This window comes from Taudactylus pleione, unplaced genomic scaffold (genome assembly GCF_031769625.1).
Source record: "Taudactylus pleione unplaced genomic scaffold, aTauple2 ptg000007l, whole genome shotgun sequence".
Taxonomy (NCBI): domain Eukaryota; kingdom Metazoa; phylum Chordata; class Amphibia; order Anura; family Myobatrachidae; genus Taudactylus; species Taudactylus pleione.
In genome coordinates, this window is record NW_028284410.1 from 5,409,363 (window position 1) to 5,427,909 (window position 18,547).

The window sequence follows — 18,547 nt, forward strand, 5'->3', positions numbered from 1 at the left end:
TAGTTACTTATTAGTTAATGGCAGCTTTAGTTACTTATTAGTTAATGGCAGCTTTAGTTACTTATTAGACAGAACAAGCATGGTAAGTTTATGGTCATGCAAAACTGCTCTCATACAGTGAAAAATAGTTTTTGGTGCCTACTTTTTTCCATCTCTTTTTTTTTTTAAAGCAAGGTTGGATTAAAGGTCCAAGATGGCAACAATTATGGGGGTACATCTGCTGATGGGATATGTTAGTATGTTGGTATTTGGTCTTTGATGAGTATTTGTTAGCAGGCAGGCATCATCTAAATGAGAATAAAGGTTGGAAAATATGTATTTAGGGGTCCACGTCCTGCTTTACAAGAGGGTGTAAGGTCACCCCCCGTACACACACAGAGAAAAGGTCTTGCTTTTTCCAGCACATTGCGTTTTATCATTTACAGTTTTTGTATATTACCTTTATATTATTTTTAAGAATTTTTCAAAATTTAACATAGGTTTGTTGGAGAGAAATACAGAAATTTTTTTTTGAGGGTAGGATGGGGATAATATATTCACACCAGTAGTATAGTACACAGGGGAGTAACAAGAGGTATGGGGGCCCCATAGCAATATTTCCTCGGGGCCCCCATAGGTCTACTTATACAGTGCTCCTGTAGTTGTGCCCCTTATGCAGTGCCCATTATACAATGCCCCTTTAGTTGTGCCCATTATGCAGTACCCCCTGTAGTTGTGCCCATTATGCAATGCCCCCTGTATTAGAACCTCTTATGCAGTGCCTCCAGTAGTGGCCATCATGCAGTGCCCCCAGTAGTGCCCCTTATGCAGTGCCCCTTATGCTGTGCCCTCAGTAATGCCCCTATAAATGCCTCTTAAGATGTGGCCCCCCCTCCCCTGTGCAGTACTTACCTCTCTTCATGCTCCAGTCCATGGTGTTAGCTCCCCGCATAGATGCTGCCGCTGACTGAATCTGACTAGATCAAGCAGCAGGACCAGGTTCCTCTCATCACAGGTGACGAGGGTGACATCATGACGTCACCCGTGCACTGCATCACTGGGGACGCTGGCCTCTGAAGCGATCAGAGGTGTCTTTAGTCTCTGATCACTTCAGAGACCGGCATCCTAGTTGCATCAGCAACTTGGCCGCCTGTGCTATAGAGGGTGCATGGGGACACTTGCTGGACTGGAGGGCCCCCTAAGCCGCTGGGCCCCATAGCAAGTGCACCCACTGCTCCCTCTATAGTTAGGGGCGGATTGGCCGTAGACTTCATTGGAACTTTCCCGGTGGGCCGACGGCTCAGGGGGCTGTTGGCTGCACTTTTATATATATATATATATATATATATATAAAAATCTGTACAGTATCAAGGGGGCACTCGGAGACAAATAAGTGCAATACCCTCACTAGAGGAGTTTTATTGTAGGTCAACGTTTCGGGGTCTTCCACCCCTTCCTCAGGACAACATAATGATGTTGACCTACAAATGACCTACAATAAAACCCCTCTATTGAGGGTATTGCACTTACATGTCTCCAAATGCCGCCTTGATACTGTACAGATGAATTAGGGGGTGCTGTCCCCTGGTGAGGGCACCGGAGCAAGGTGGGGCTGAAAGCCCAGAGAGATTGATGTTGGAGTGCCAGAGTTCTGGACGTTCTATATATATATATATATATATATATATATGTGTGTATATATATATATATTATTAAACTTTTTTCACCGGCCCTGAGTTGGCACTTCCGGGTACAGCGACAATCTCGGGCCATAACAGAACAGGGGGAGGAGGTACAGCTAGAGTACAGGAGGGTGGCCTCCACCCCCCCTCCCATTCCCTCTCTCCTCCTCCCTCCTCCTCTTACCTCCTCCTCTCTGACACACTGCTTGATGCCGGGGCTTTGATAACATGATCTAGTGACCAGCCCCGGCGGCGGCGTGAAAACCAGAAGAGATGGCCTGCTGCTGCCTGTTTATGCTTTTGTCAGGCATGCTGCTCCGGATCTCCTCCATCACTCATTGGGCCAGAGCTTTGCCCCTGCTGTGCTGTTACTGTGTTACCAATCACAACAGGATCGGTGACTGGGAGAGTCACTCACAACATTCTCTGTCTCTCTCTCACTCTGCTCCCTCTCTTTCTCTCTCTCTCTCTCTCTCTCTCTCTCTCTCTCACACTGCTCCCTATCTCGCTCTCTCACTCTGCTCCCTGTCTCTCTCTCACTCTGCTCCCTGTCTCTCTCTCACTGCTCCCTGTCTCTCTCTCTCTGCTGCCTGTCTCTCTCTCTCTGCTGTCTGTCTCTCTCTTCTCACTGTCTCTGTCTCACTCTGCTCCCTGTCTCTCTCTCACTGCTGCCTGTCTCTCTCTTCTCCCTGCCTCTCTCTTCTCTGTCTCTCTCTCTCTGCTCCCTGTCTCTCTCACTGCTCCCTGTCTCTCTCACTGCTCCCCCCTCTCTCTCTCTCTGCTCCCTGTGTCACTGCCAGTGGTGTAACTAGGGGGGGTCGAGTGTGGCACGTGCCCTGGGTGCCATGGCAAGTCCAAGCAGAAGGGGTGCCAGCAGGGCATCATACCCGTATGCACGCCCGCTTTTCCCCTTCCCGCCATCATTATATCCTGGCTTTAATAACGAGCAGGCAAGTGTGCTGTGCCTGCTAGCCTGCTGCTAATTTTTCTGCCTCTAGGGGGAGCTGCAGTGGAAGTACGCAGCCCCTCACAGGCAGTCTTGTTGCTGAGTGCTCTATCCTATTTCCTGACCAGCCTGAGATGAACTGCCATCTGACTCCGGGTACCAGGTGTGAGGAGTGATCCTTCCCCAGCTCTCTCTGCTCACCGCAGGTGGGTAATGGGGGGGGGGTAATTTTTCATGTGTAGGGGGAGTGGAGGTTGGTGTGTGTTATTTTTTTATGTGTAGGCTGTCAGTGTGTGTATGTATTAGGGGTGTGCACCGGCCACTTTTCGTGTTTTGTGTTTTGGTTTTGGATCTGGATCTTTCTTCGTGTTTTGGATCTGGATTGGTTTTGCCAAAACCACCCTTCCGTGTTTTGGGTTCTGGGTTTTGTGTTTTGGATTTGTATTTTTTTTTTAAAAAGCATAAAAACAGGTAAAATCACAGAATTTGTGGGTTTTTCTGCTCCTATGCTATTATTAACCTCAATAACCTTCATTTCCACTCATTTCCAGTCTATTCTGAACACCTCACACCTCACAATATTGTTTTTATGGCCAAAAGGTAGCACCGAGGTAGCTGGATGACTATGCTAAGCGACACGAGTGGGCGGCACAAACACGTGGCCCATCTAGGAGTGACACTGCAGTGGCAGACAGGATGGCAGTTTGAAAAACTAGGCCCCAAACAGTACATAATGCAAAGAAAAAAAAGAGGTGCAAGATGGAATTGTCCTTGGGCCCTCCCACCCACCCTTATGGTGTATAAATAGGACATGCACACTTAACAAACCAATCATTTCAGCGCCAGGGTCTGCCACATGACTGTGGCTGAAATGATTGGTTCGTTTGGGCCCCCACAAAACAAGCTGGCAATTAATGTGTCCCTGCACAAACTGGTTCTACAGAGGCAAGATGTCGTCCTCATCCTCCTCATCCACCGATTCCTTGGATAAAACAGGAAAAAGGGATTTAGGTGACCCTGGACTGCTTATGGTCTGAGCCAAAGTTTCTGAACTTGACAGTAACTTTTTATGAACGCGCTGCAGGTGCCGTATAAGGGAGGATGTTCCTAGGTGGTTAACGTCCCTACCCCTACATATTTCACCTTTACATATGGTACATATGGCAAGACAGTTGTTGTCCGGATTTGGATAGAAATATTGCCAGACCAAAGAGGTGGAATGTTTGGTCTTCTGCCCAGGCATGACCGTGATGGGCTTGTTCATCCCATGGACAACAACTGTCTCCCCCGGATCCTGATTTAAACAAACCACATCACCATCAGAATCCTCCTCGCCAACTTCCTCCTCAGTGCCAGCTACACCAGTATCCTCATCCTGTTGTACTTCAACAGTGACATCTTCAATTTGCATATCAGCAAGTGGACTGTGGGTGCTCCTTTCAGCACTTGCAGGGGGCGTGCAAATGGTGGAAAGAGCCACCTCTTCCCATCCAGTGCTGGGAAGGTCAGGCATCGCAACCGCCACCACACTTGGACTCTCCTTGGGGATTTGTGATATCTTCTTAGAACGCACAGTTCTTCACTGTGCTTTTGCCAGCTTAACTCGTTTGATTTTTTTAGTGGGAGGAGGGCTTCCATCGTCATGTGAAGCTGAACCACTAGTCATGAACATAGGGAAAGACCTTAGCCGTTCCTTGCCACTCCGTGTCGTAAATGGCTTATTGGCAAGTTTATGTTTCTCTTCAGATGATTTAAATGTTTTTTTCAAGGTCATTTTCCTGAACTTTGTCATTTGGGATTGTATGTGCCCTCTACTATGACATTGGGCATCGGCCTTGGCAGACGACGTTGATGGCATGTTATCGTCTATGTCATGACTAGTGGCATCAGCTTCAGCACTAGGAGGAAGTGGTTCTTGATCTTTCCCTATTTTATTTTTATCGGAGAAAGTTTGGTCCTCCATTTATGTTATATTGATATATACGTGCGGCTAAGGCGCACACAAACACAGAAAATAATTTTTTATTTTTGTTGGAGACTAGTGCACTTTGTGGGTTACACCACCCTTTAAGAAATGAGCCAGCCGGCCCTTTACTTATGGGACACAGGCGCACGCTTGGCACTACTTTATTGATGCACGTGCGGCTACTGCGCACACAATTCACAAGCACAGAAAATATTTTTTTATTTGGTTTGGAGTGTACTTTGGGGGTTACAGCACCCTTTAACGGTCAAGCCAGCCGGCCCTTTACTTATGACACAGGCGCACGCTTGGCACTACTTTGTTGATGCACGTGCGGCTACTGCGCACACAATTCACAAACACAGAAAATATTTTTTTATTTGGTTTGGACTGGAGTATACTTTGGGGGTTACAGCACCCTTTAACGGTCAAGCCAGGCGGCCCTTTACTTATGACACAGGCGCACGCTTGGCACTACTTTGTTGATGCACGTGCGGCTACTGCGCACACAATTCACAAACACAGACATTTTTTTTTTATTTGGTTTGGAGTGTACTTTGGGGGTTACAGCACCCTTTAACGGTCAAGCCAGCCGGCCCTTTACTTATGACACAGGCGCACGCTTGGCACTACTTTGTTGATGCACGTGCGGCTACTGCGCACACAATTCACAAACACTACAGCACCCCTTTAGGACTGGGACACTGCACAGGACTTTGGAGTGGACACAGCCCCTATGGACAACTGACTGCACAACACAGTCCAGCCAGCCCCTATGGACTTTGAAGTAGTGGACACAGCCCCTATTAACAACAGCAGCACAGCACAACACAGCCAGCCCCTATGGACTTTGAAGTAGTGGACACAGCCCCTATGGACAACAGCAGCGCAGCACAGCACAGCACAGCACAACACTACTCTGCACTACACTACACTACACTACACAGCCCAGCCAGCCCTAACTCCCACCCTCCCTCTTCACTGTCCACAGCCGAGTGAGAAAATGGCGCCGACGCGGGTACCTTATATAGGATCCAAAACCCGTGAGACTCGGAAGGCGGGATGATGACGTTTTGCCTCGATTTCATGATCCGAGTCAGGCGGGAAAAGTCGAGCCTGACTCGGATCGGACTCGGATCGGGGGGGCTCGGGGGGGTTCGGATTTCAGAAATCCGAACCCGCTCACCCCTAATATGTATATATGTGTCAGTGTACTGTATATGTCAGTGTGTGTGTCAGTGTACTGTATATGTCAGTGTACTGTATTTGTGTCAGTGTGTATGTGTCAGTGTACTGTATATGTCAGTGTGTATGTGTCAGTGTACTGTATATGTCAGTGTACTGTAAATGTGTCAGTGTGTATGTGTCAGTGTACTGTATATGTCAGTGTGCATGTCTATATGTGTCAGTGTGTGTGTGTATATGTCAGTGTATGTGTCAGTGTGTATATGTTAGTCTGTGTATGTGTCAGTGTGTGTGTATATGTCAGTGGGTGTATGTGTCTAAGTATGTATATATATATATATATATATATCAGTGTGTATGTGTGTCATTGTGTGTATATGTCAGTGTGCGTATGGGTATATGTCAGTGTGTGTATGTGTCATTATATATGTGTATATGTCAGTGTGTGTATGTGTCATTATGTATGTGTATACGTCAGTGTGTATGTGTATATGTCAGTGTGTATGTGTCAGTGTGTGTATGTGTCATTATGTATGTGTATATGTCAGTGTGTATGTGTTGTTTAATCGTGCAACTGAACCTTTAGTACATTCCTGCCTATAAACCTCTAAGATTCACCTGCCTAGAACGTCTAAGACAAAACCTGCCTATACCTCCTAAAACCATAAGGTGTCGCTAATTAGCGCTGTGTTTTAAATATACCATTAATAAGACTCTAAGACAGTGGAATAGCGGTCCAACGCGCTAAAGATTATTATTCAGGTAAAAGTACAGATGTTACCACGCTATGATCTAACAATGAGCGCAAACTAAATTGTACAAACATTTAGGTCATAAGGTACAGTCAATACATACGCGTGCGCTCTGGGACCAGATACCGGCATCAGTAATGAAACCTTCGTCGAAACAGCATAACAGGACCACCGCAGACTGGCATCTCGTTTCAGAGCACTCACATATATACCCGTACTGGGATAAGCAATACAATAGAATACGTTGGCAGGTTCTCATTGGTTCCTCTTCTTGCTTCTTCCGTTACGGTACAATTCATAGGTCAGTGCAAAGACTCAAACCAGCCTCTAACAGCCTGATTGTGTCCACTTTCCCGCTGCATAATAAATCTAGTCTAAACTATGGCATACAACATTTCAAGGAGTTATTCTCTCTATCATTCATATTTCATAGCCGCATGTTCTGATCTCCTCACCGATGCCACCGGAACGCTGTGGGAAAAGAGTAGATCAGTACGGCACCAATCACGGTCCATTTGCCATTTACTAAACCATAGTTACAGAAAACATTCATTTCTTCATATGCTGACATTGCGATTAAACCAAATAATAATCATTCCTTTCATGCTGCGGGACCATTGCTTTTAAATGTGTATGCGGGGAGAAATGACATTAAATTGTGTTGTGCGTTTGAGGGTCTGTGGGGCACTTAGCGACCAGCACTAAGTTGGAAAGGCTTCTGTGTATGTGTGTGAGCATGCCAGTATGGGTTTGGGAAAGATCACTAAAAAGCTGGCTGTGCGTCTAAATAGCTATTTTGCGTTGTCCTATGTTTAACATGAAGTGCAGGGAAAACACCACTAATTTGCTACTTTTTGCTACATCGCGTATGTGTTAATGTGAATGCAGGGGAAAACACCACTACTTTGCTACTGCTCAAATATGTTTGTGGTGATTTTAATGTGTTGCAAAGTTATTTTATGTCTGCTAAACACCGTCGGTAGTTGTTTGGGGAAGACTGTGAAAAAGCTGTTCGTGCTACTTTTTAGCAACTTTGCTACTTTTCAAATATAAGTCTGTGATGATTTTAATGTGTTGGAAAGTTATTGTATGTCTGCTAAACACCATTGGTAGGTGTTTGGGGAAGATTGTGAAAAAGCTGTTCGTGCTACTTTTTAGCAACTTTGCGTTGTGAGTAGCAAAATTGCTACTTTTAGCAATTTTGCACTGTGGATTGTGTACTATGTATTTTTGACAAAATGGCGCTTGTGTAAGCTTTCTTTTCTAAAATGGAGTCTTGCTGCCATTCACAAGATGGTGTCTTGAGGCCAGTCGCAAAATGGCGTCGTCGCGATTAAATTTTAAACTGAACTTGTCTCAGCCAATTATTCAGCTTCAACAGTCCACCCTTTGATAGCAAACAACATGCTATCACAATCTGCTATTAGGATTTAATTTAGGCTTACATTTATATATTATTTAGTGTTATTATGGGATGGCACAAGGTGGTTCTTAATCCATCAATAATGTGTCTCTGGGTGGGGACATAAAACTACTATTATATGCACACCGCGGATCTTGGGAGATCATGTGACAGGTGTGGGAATGCACCAGTCCTATAACAGCAGTCTTGAAGGGGAATTTGAGACTTTACATTTTCTGGGTGTTCTATAAATAACATTTCAATAATATCCTCTATGCATGTCTAAATATTACACATTTAAATGATGGTACTTCCTAGCTCAGGGTTGTAATGCAGTTCTGTATCTACCTCGGTATACATATTATCATTTCTAACCACCATCACAGTTTCATTCCTTCGTTTCACTCTGTTTTTATATTTTCCACACTTCAACACAATAGGAACACACCGGACGCATATGCCAATTACTATGATGACAATCAGTATAAGGATCAAGAATTTGCCTATGCTGGCGATCACTTCCTGGACCCATTCCCCTAGACCCGAGAACCATTTCACTGGGTTCAGCCATGACACCCATCCTTCTATCTTTTCCCCTACTTCAGCCACTGAAGAGTTATGGTTCTTGTGAAATTCCCACTTTAGCTGCAGAATTTCATCCATCTTCCGGTCTATCACCTCCTTAGGGTCGCTGGTATCATTGGTGACATAGGTGCAACAATTTACTCCAAATTGAGTGGCCAATGTTATGCAATACCCTCCAGTAACAGCTGTTAAATAATTCAACACTAGCCTGTGTTGCACCAGTTCTTTCTTGTACGCTTGCAATTCTCTCCCTGTGTACCTGAATGTGTCATCGTACATCTCGGTGATATTATCTATTAATTTAGCAAGTTCTTGGATATATCTAAAATTTAATGTACCCCTCGCAATTCTGGTGGGATCCAGGGCGACTAAAACTTGGAAGCCAGTTGTCTCACTGATTAACTGAGCGGCTTTATGCATATCACCAGGTATCATATTTCTCTTGCCTCTGTGTTCATATTGAGTGTGAAGATATGGTGACGGTGTGTTTTTATGTATACTCAGCATTTCAACATGTGTGAGGGTCATAACTTCTAGGACTACTCTTCCCAGGTAACACAAACCATTGGAACTCGGGGAGAGCCATTTATACGCTTTTCTTCCACATATAAAATATACATTATCAGGGAGAACATAAGGAATGGTATGCATCATTATCATTAAACACATTTCTCTTGCAAAATCCTATCTCAGGCTCTTCCATCTGGTATATGCAAGTTTCTGGTTGTATTATTTTAGCACAATAACCATCTGGTACTTTACCAATCATTTCTTTGGTGGAACTCAATGTATACCAGTACCTAAAATATTTCCCACTTGATTTAATTGAGCGTAGCAGGTCATAGTTTATGGACTCATTATCAGCTCTTTGTGAGAAGGTCATCGTCTGATTATTCCACCGTCACTTCCCAACCTCCGGGTTTATTGGGGTTGGTTATGTTCAAACACAAAAGTGATCTATCTACTTGGAATTTATAGAGTTTGAAATTAGGTGGTTTGGATGAGAGGAATTTTCCATCCAATGTTTTCCCTTTTTGCAATCCTAAAATTTCCGTGATATTCAGCGGAAATGGCACCAACCCTACATTATGCTGTCCCTGTGGCACATGTGAACACACCCAGCAATCGGTTTGATTTAACACTTTGCCTACCATGCTGTGATAATCCTCTAAAGGATACCCTCCCCAGTGCGGATTATATTTTGGTTGGCACCGTTGGATACAGTTCTCATCAACTAGGGACCCACAAAGCTCACAAATACAGGAATCCTCAGACGATAACCCTCCACACCTTCCCCGAGTATCCGGAATGATAGCTCTTTTAACAATAACAGTACTAAGATTGGAAAGACACTCCCCTGATTGGCATTGCACTCCTCCTGTCTCCACTGCCATCAGCTCCCGTTTCCTCAATCGGTCCCCCATCACAGACACTGGATATCCCTGGACTGACCAGAATGGTGAACACTCTAAAAGAGAATATGAAAATGAACACAGCAGGCCTGTCCATTTTAACAACAAGTCCTGCAAAATTTCTCTCGGTTCAAGTATCTCACTACGACCTTTTCAATCCTCCCGGAACAAGCTCGCGAGTGACAGGTCCACACTATCAGCCTTGTTTCCGACGTGTTTCTCCACTGGTTGATTGACCTTTTTGCATTGAGTCGAATGGACCCAGGTATCTCTCTCGGCCACCTTCAAAGATGTAGTACTCGTCAGCAGCACCTGGTATGGACCTTCCCACCGGTCAGTCAAACAACCTGAACGCAAGAAATTTCTGATCATTACATATTCTCCTGGTTCAACATCATGACAGTTAGTTTCAGGCATATCATTAGACAACAATTTCAGTTTCTGCTGCTGTTGCTTTAACTGCCTACTCATTGATATAAGATACTTTACAGTTACCTCGTTGTTACCCTTTAGATCTTCCTGTGGACTTATAATCAAATGAGGTTGTCTACCGAACAATATTTCAAATGGGGACAGATTCAGAGGAGGTCTAGAAGTGGTCCTTATGCTATGTAGGACCAAGGGTAATGCTTCTGGCCATCCTAGTCCAGTCTCTGCCATGATTTTACTTAGCTTATTTTTAAAAGTCCCGTTCATCCTCTCTACCTTGGCACTGGCTTGCGGTCGGTAGGGGGTGTGAAGTCGGCTATTAATACCCATCAGCTTACACATATTTTGGAAAACATCACCTGTGAAATGGGTACCCCTATCACTCTCGATGATTCTAGGGATACCATACCTGCATACAAATTCCTGAACTATTTTCTTGGCAGTAAATGCAGCAGTATTAGTGGCCGCTGGGTAGGCCTCAACCCAGTTAGAAAATACGTCTGTGCACACTAATACATACTTAAGGTTCCTGCAGGGTGGTAATTGGATGAAATCAATTTGTATCACCTGGAAAGGTCCATCAGTCGGTGGAATGTGGGATGGTTCGGTAGGGATCGCTTTCCCTATGTTCTTTCTCAAGCAGGTCAGACAGGACATTGCTATCTTCTCTGCTTGTGAAGAAAAACCTGGTGCGCACCAGTATGCCCTCACCAACTTGCACATACCCTGTTTACCCAGGTGAGTCAGACCGTGTGCTGCCTCAGCCATGCTGGGGTAATATGCCTTGGGGGCTACTGGTTTACCATGTCCGTCCCTCCAGAGCCCAGAGGACTCTTGCCCACACCCCTTGGACTTCCAAATGGATTTTTCCTGAATTGAACACAAATTTTGCATCTCAATTAATTTTAGCATGTCAACGGTTTGGAATGACATAATTGTTTCAGTTGGAGAAAACATTTTTAATCCTGCTGCCCATTTTGCAGCTTCATCGGCTCTGTTGTTGCCCAGTGACACCGGGTCATCCTCACATGTGTGGGCTTTACATTAAATTACTGCCACTGCCTTGGGCAGTTAGATTGCATCTAAGAGATGTTTTATGTGTCGGGAGTGGTGTGCCTGCTGCTGTCATAAAATTTCTCAGACGCCATAGAGCCCCAAAATCATGCACTACCCTGAACGCGTACCTCGAATCAGTGTAAATGTTAGCAGATTTGCCTGCTGCCAGTTCACATGCTCTAGTCTAGTCTGCCACCTGGGCCGAGAGAGGAGGACCGAGAGGTTTAGCTTCCATGATGTTTGTGTCATTTACAACAGCATAACCTGTACATAACTCACCTGTGTCTGTTTGTCTATGACAACTCCCATCTGTATAAAAAGTTACATCCAAATTCTCTAAAGGTGTGTCATGTATGTCAGGTCTAGCAGTAAAGGTCTGATTCAGATATGTCATACAATCGTGCGTATCAATAAGGCTGCCGAACTCACCTCCCGCCAGCAACTCTTCTCCTTCCACCCTTTGTACATCATGTTGTACATATGGTAGGTATGTTGCTGGATTCAGCGTACTGCAACGTTTAACAGTAACATTTGCAGGAGCGATTAGGGCTAGTTCCCATTTGGTGAACCTAGCTGAGGAGACGTGTCTGGTTTGAGCTGAGTTCAACAGAGCAGATACAGCATGGGGAGTGTAGACTTTTGTGTAAGGACACCTGCAGCACAACCATCAGCTTCCGTACAATACAAATCAAAAGGTTTTTCATAATCAGGTATTCCCAATGCAGGAGCTCTTGTCAGACTATCCTTAAGATTAAGGAAAGCCTGTTCTGATTCCTCTGTGTGTATGACGCGATCGGGCTTTGAGGAAGAGACTAATTCCTGTAAAGGTAAGGCCAAAATAGAAAAACCTGGGATCCACATTCGGCAATATCCACACATTCCTAAGAAGGTACAAATTTGCTGTTGATTCTGCGGCAGTGTCATGTTTTGTATGGCTTGTATTCAATCTGTTGTAAGGTGTCGTAACCCCTGGGTTAGGCAGTGTCCCAAATTTTTTACTCTGGATTGGCACGGCTGTAGTTTGTCCTTAGCCACCTTGTGTCCTGTTTGTGAGAGATGAACTAACAAAAGTTTAGTATCATTCAAACATGACATAAACGAGTCAGAACATAGCAATAAATCGTCCACATATTGAATTAGAACAGATCCATTGGCAGGTTGAAAAGATTGTAAACAGTCGTGCAATGCCTGGGAGAAGATACTGGGGCTGTCTATGAAACCTTGGGGTAATCGTGTCCATGTGTATTGTAAACATCTGTATGTAAATGCGAGTAGATACTGACAGTCAGGATGGAGAGGCACAGAGAAGAAAGCAGAACAGAGGTCAATGACAGTGAAATGGGTTGCATTTGGTGGGATCTGCATCAAAATGACAGCTGGATTTGGCACTACGGGGAATTGGCTCTCTACTACCTTATTAACACCTCTAAGGTCTTGTACCAGCCTATAGCCCCTCCCACCACTCTTCTTCACTGGAAAGATGGGACTGTTGGCTACACTAGCTGTATGGACTAAAATTCCTTGTTGTAACAATCGCTCAATTATTGGAAATACCCCTAATTCTACCTCCTGTTTTAGTGGGTACTGGGGAATTTTTGGAGCTTGCCTACCGTTTTTTAAGTTTACCATTACAGGGCTTACATTTGCCATTAATCCAGTGTCCTGTCCATCCTTAGTCCAAAGGGAATCTGGAATTAGGGACAACATTTCGTCTACTTGTGATGGGGTTTCATTTACAACTGTAGAGTGATACATTATCCTTTGAGGAGTGTCTAACATATCCCGCACCTCGTATACCATTCTCTCTGGGATATCTAAATATACCCCATCAGGGGTGCAATATATAACACATCCCATCTTACATAACAAGTCTCTGCCCAGTAGGTTAGTAGGAGCCGCAGTAGCCAGAAGGAACGAATGTCTGGTATGCAACGGCCCAATAGTAACCTCTGTGGACTTTGTTAAAGGATAACGTTCCACTTTACCTGTTACACTCATTGTTGGTACTGTCTCATTGGTCACCTGTAAATTAACGGGAGATTTCATCACTGACCTGGTCGCCCCTGTGTCTACAAGAAAAGGATATTCAGTACCAGCTACATCAACCATCATGACCGGTTCTTCCCTAGTACTTCCCGTTAACCTGACTATCTGTAGACTACAGGTATGACCTGACCCCTAGCGTTGGCTACCGTTCTCCAATAAAGCAATTACGGCTACAATTGGAGCTGGTGCCTGTTGAACATTTGCTGGCCTTTGTGCATATCCTTTATGGGGATATCTAAATTTTCCCTGATGTGGGATTCCTACTCCTTTTACTGTGCAGTTTCTACTTAAGTGTCCTGTTTGTTTACAGTTAAAGCATGTTCGTGTTTCGGGTGAAGACATGTGGTGTTGTGAGGTTTGCGCAGAGGTTAAAGGTGGTGGATATGGGTAAGGATAGGGAGGGTAAGGGTATTGTGGGGGATAAGAAGTTGGTGGATAGCCTGGGACCTGTGGTTGCATCGGGTTAGTGGGAAAGAGTTGCGTTTGTTGTTGAGTGGGGTTAGTGAGAGTGGGTGTGTGTGCAAGTGTAAGCATGTCTGTTGGCTGTGATGTTACCGTCATTCCCTCCAGAGCTTGTATACTGACAGCCATCAGTTTCTCGCTCTGGGCTTCTCTCTTTTTGGAGATGTTCTTATCATGTTCAATGGCGGTTTCTATGAGGGTATCTATTGTAAGTCCCCGCCAGCCAGGCTGTGAGGTCTGTACCCGAGTTTTCAAACTCTCTTTCAGACCGTCCACAAGTACTGTGACTATCATTCCCCGGTGGTGAGTGCTATCTTTAATATCCTCTATCCCAGTGTACTGGGTGATAGCCTGCAGAGCCCGATCGCAGTAATCTTCTGCAGTCTCACTCTCTTTCTGTTTAATTGTGAAAATTTTGTTCCAGTTAACTACTACTGGAAAATGTATACCCAATTGAGTTACTATGCGGGAAATGTTACCTTGGTTTACTTGATCTGTTAAGGGGACGTCACCATCCAATACACAATCCGTGATAAATTTTGTCACGTCGGTATTGCGTGGCAGACAGGCCCTTAACACCACACGCCAATCTTTATTAGTGGGCTCATGTGAACTACCCAAATTTCTCAAAAATCTTTGACATTTGGCTAATTCCTTTTTGGGATCGGGGAAATCATTTATGATGGAATTTAGTTCTGCTCTTGTCCAAGGACAATGCATTACTACTTCCCTCGTGGGCACTATACCGTTTGCGTCTGCATTTCCATTTGGAACAGTTATTGTCCGAATGGGATGCAGACAGGTAGCGCTGCTACCTTTGACCTGGTTACCTGGCTGGGGGTTTAATCTGCTGCTGCTACGTATGGTATTAACAACTTCCTCTATGGGTGCAGAGTGTGTTAACACTTCCCTTGCTGTTACCGATGGAGATGGCGGCACCACCCGTGATTGTGGTGATGCAGCATCTATCATTTGCACAGCATGGGGAATGGCAGATATTACAATAGGCTCATCATCCACATCATAAACATTTTTTTCATTGACTGCACCTACACCCCCATCCGCATAGGGTGGTGGTGGTGCGCGTGAACCATCTGTACTACCTTCTGCGACGCTACCTTGCAGTGCGTGCGCGCTATCAAGCGATGCGTCTGTGGCGCTATTTAGCATCACCGGCGCATTGCCCGAGACTGTGCCCGCAATGCCTGCTTGCGTCGCGGGTACCTCCTTCAGCCACATTTCCCCCTCGTGCTGCCACAGTTTTAAACATTCAAAATATTTAATCTTTTTCTCTCGGGATCGCATCAAACTGATGTGATCCCGGACATTATCTAACACATTTTTATCAAAACTACCAATTCTTGGAAACGGTCTGACACTCTTCCTCATCATATTAAACCATAAATCACAATACCTTATTGCCTAAGTACCGTATTTGGCATGCATGATACGACGGGCTGATCCGATCGGCGCCTCCATTAGCAGTACATCATTGCCTAACATTTCTACTGTTTGCATTGCTCCCATTCTGGGACAACTCCTACGCTTTCCAATAAAAATGTAAACCGGTGAAAGACAATCAAGATACTTTCACTTACCTGTGGACGATTTAAGTCGGCGGCGCCCACACATCTGGATAAGATTTATTAAGGCAACTTCCACACCTGGATAAGATTTGAAAAAGGCAACTTCCACACCCGGATAAGATTTAGTAAGGCAACTTCCAAGCCTATGAGAGTTTATATGTCGGCCACTCTCACGCGCCTCTATACAACAAAAGACAGCATGTACACCTGCCACTGTGTATAGAACGGTAAAGCTGCTTACCGAGCGACTAGGCTAACCCTTGCACCTAGCCCTTAAGGATCATACGATACCCTTAACTTTGTTCAACAAATATTCACTGTTACACACTTTTTACCTGCGCAGAAAAATACACGTTTAACCCAGATATTGGTAATAGAAAAAAAAATGTAAACCTCAATGGCTTTGTTCAAACACGTGGCAGCACAACCGGAAGTACGTGTACACAATTGTGCGACTAGTCGCATACACAGTGATGCGACCAGACCCACGTGTTATTACCTTAACGCTATTATGCTACTCCCTCTAAACTTTTATCAATGAGAGAAAATAACTTTTCTCTCCTTGTCCCTGGATTCTGATCAGCGCTTCCTCTACACAATAACCGGCAGTACGCTCTCAGCAACACTGTGGTAATGAAAGACTAATGCGTCTCTCAAAAGGCGCCTCCACCCTTTTGCTGAGAGGGAACTGACCGAGTGTTACCGTGTATCAGATAACGTGATAAACCTATGAGCCCCCAACTGTTTAATCGTGCAACTGAACCTTTAGTACATTCCTGCCTATAAACCTCTAAGATTCACCTGCCTAGAACGTCTAAGACAAAACCTGCCTATACCTCCTAAAACCATAAGGTGTCGCTAATTAGTGCTGTTTTTTAAATATACCATTAATAAGACTCTAAGACAGTGGAATAGCGGTCCAACGCGCCAAAGATTATTATTCAGGTAAAAGTACAGATGTTACCATGCTATGATCTAACAATGAGCGCAAACTAAATTGTACAAACATATAGGTCATAAGTTACAGTCAATACATACGCATGCGCTCTGGGACCAGATACCGGCATCAGTAATGAAACCTTCGTCGAAACAGCATAACAGGACCACCGCAGACTGGCATCTCGTTTCAGAGCACTCACATATATACCCGTACTGGGATAAGCAATACAATAGAATACGTTGGCAGGTTCTCATTGGTTCCTCTTCTTGCTTCTTCCGTTACGGTACAATTCATAGGTCAGTGCAAAGACTCAAACCAGCCTCTAACAGCCTGATTGTGTCCTCTTTCCCGCTGCATAATAAATCTAGTCTAAACTATGGCATACAACATTTCAAGGAGTTATTCTCTCTATCATTCATATTTCATAGCCGCATGTTCTGATCTCCTCACCGATGCCACCGGAACGCTGTGGGAAACGAGTAGATCAGTACGGCACCAATCACGGTCCATTTGCCATTTACTAAACCATAGTTACAGAAAACATTCATTTCTTCATATGCTGACATTGCGATTAAACCAAATAATAATCATTCCTTTCGTGCTGCGGGACCATTGCTTTTAAATGTGTATGCGGGGAGAAATGACATTAAATTGTGTTGTGCATTTGAGGGTCTGTGGGGCACTTAGCGACCAGCACTAAGTTGGAAAGGCTTCTGTGTATGTGTGTGAGCATGCCAGTATGGGTTTGGGAAAGATCACTAAAAAGCTGGCTGTGCGTCTAAATAGCTATTTTGCGTTGTCCTATGTTTAACATGAAGTGCAGGGAAAACACCACTAATTTGCTACTTTTTGCTACATCGCGTATGTGTTAATGTGAATGCAGGGGAAAACACCACTACTTTGCTACTGCTCAAATATGTTTGTGGTGATTTTAATGTGTTGCAAAGTTATTTTATGTCTGCTAAACACCGTCGGTAGTTGTTTGGGGAAGACTGTGAAAAAGCTGTTCGTGCTACTTTTTAGCAACTTTGCTACTTTTCAAATATAAGTCTGTGATGATTTTAATGTGTTGGAAAGTTATTGTATGTCTGCTAAACACCGTCGGTAGGTGTTTGGGGAAGATTGTGAAAAAGCTGTTCGTGCTACTTTTTAGCAACTTTGCGTTGTGAGTAGCAAAATTGCTACTTTTAGCAATTTTGCACTGTGGATTGTGTACTATGTATTTTTGACAAAATGGCGCTTGTGTAAGCTTTCTTTTCTAAAATGGAGTCTTGCTGCCATTCACAAGATGGTGTCTTGAGGCCAGTCGCAAAATGGCGTCGTCGCGATTAAATTTTAAACTGAACTTGTCTCAGCCAATTATTCAGCTTCGACAGTGTATATGTCAGTGTGTATGTGTCAGTGTGTGTATGTGTCATTATGTATGTGTATATGTCAGTGTGTATGTGTCAGTGTGATTGTATATATGTCAGTGTGTGTATGTGTCAGTGTGTGTGTGTGTATATATATATCAGTGTGTATATGTCAGTGTGTGTATATATGTGTCAGTGTGTGTGTATATATATGTCTGTGTGTGTGTGTATCTGTGTCTGTGTTGAGAGACAATGCAGGGGAAGATGATGGTGCAACTGAGAGACAATGCAGGGAGGGAGCTGATCTCGTAACTGAAAGGCAATGCAGGGGGGAGCTGATCGCCTGACTGAGAGACAATGCAGGGGGGGCGGTGATGGTGTGCTGAGAGATGACTAGGGGGGGAGTTGATGGTGTGCTGAGACTTGACGCAAGGGGGGCGGTGATGGTGTGCTGAGAGACGACACGGGGGGGCGATGGTGTAGCTAAGAAGAGATGACACAGGGAGGGAGATGATGGTGTGGCTAAGAGAGGATGCAGTGAGATGATGGTGTGGCTGAGAGACACAGGGGAAGGAAGTTACACAGGGGGAACGAGTCTGGCTGAACTGCTGTTTTATGATGATTACTTTTTTAATACACAAACAGGCATCTTCCGGACGATGTGACCTACATGAATAGTGAATACCGACTGAAGACGCCATCGTCCCAGGGAGGATACATTTCTTCAGAGGTTCCACATTGTGAGAAACCACCGCAAAGGTAAGGTGCAT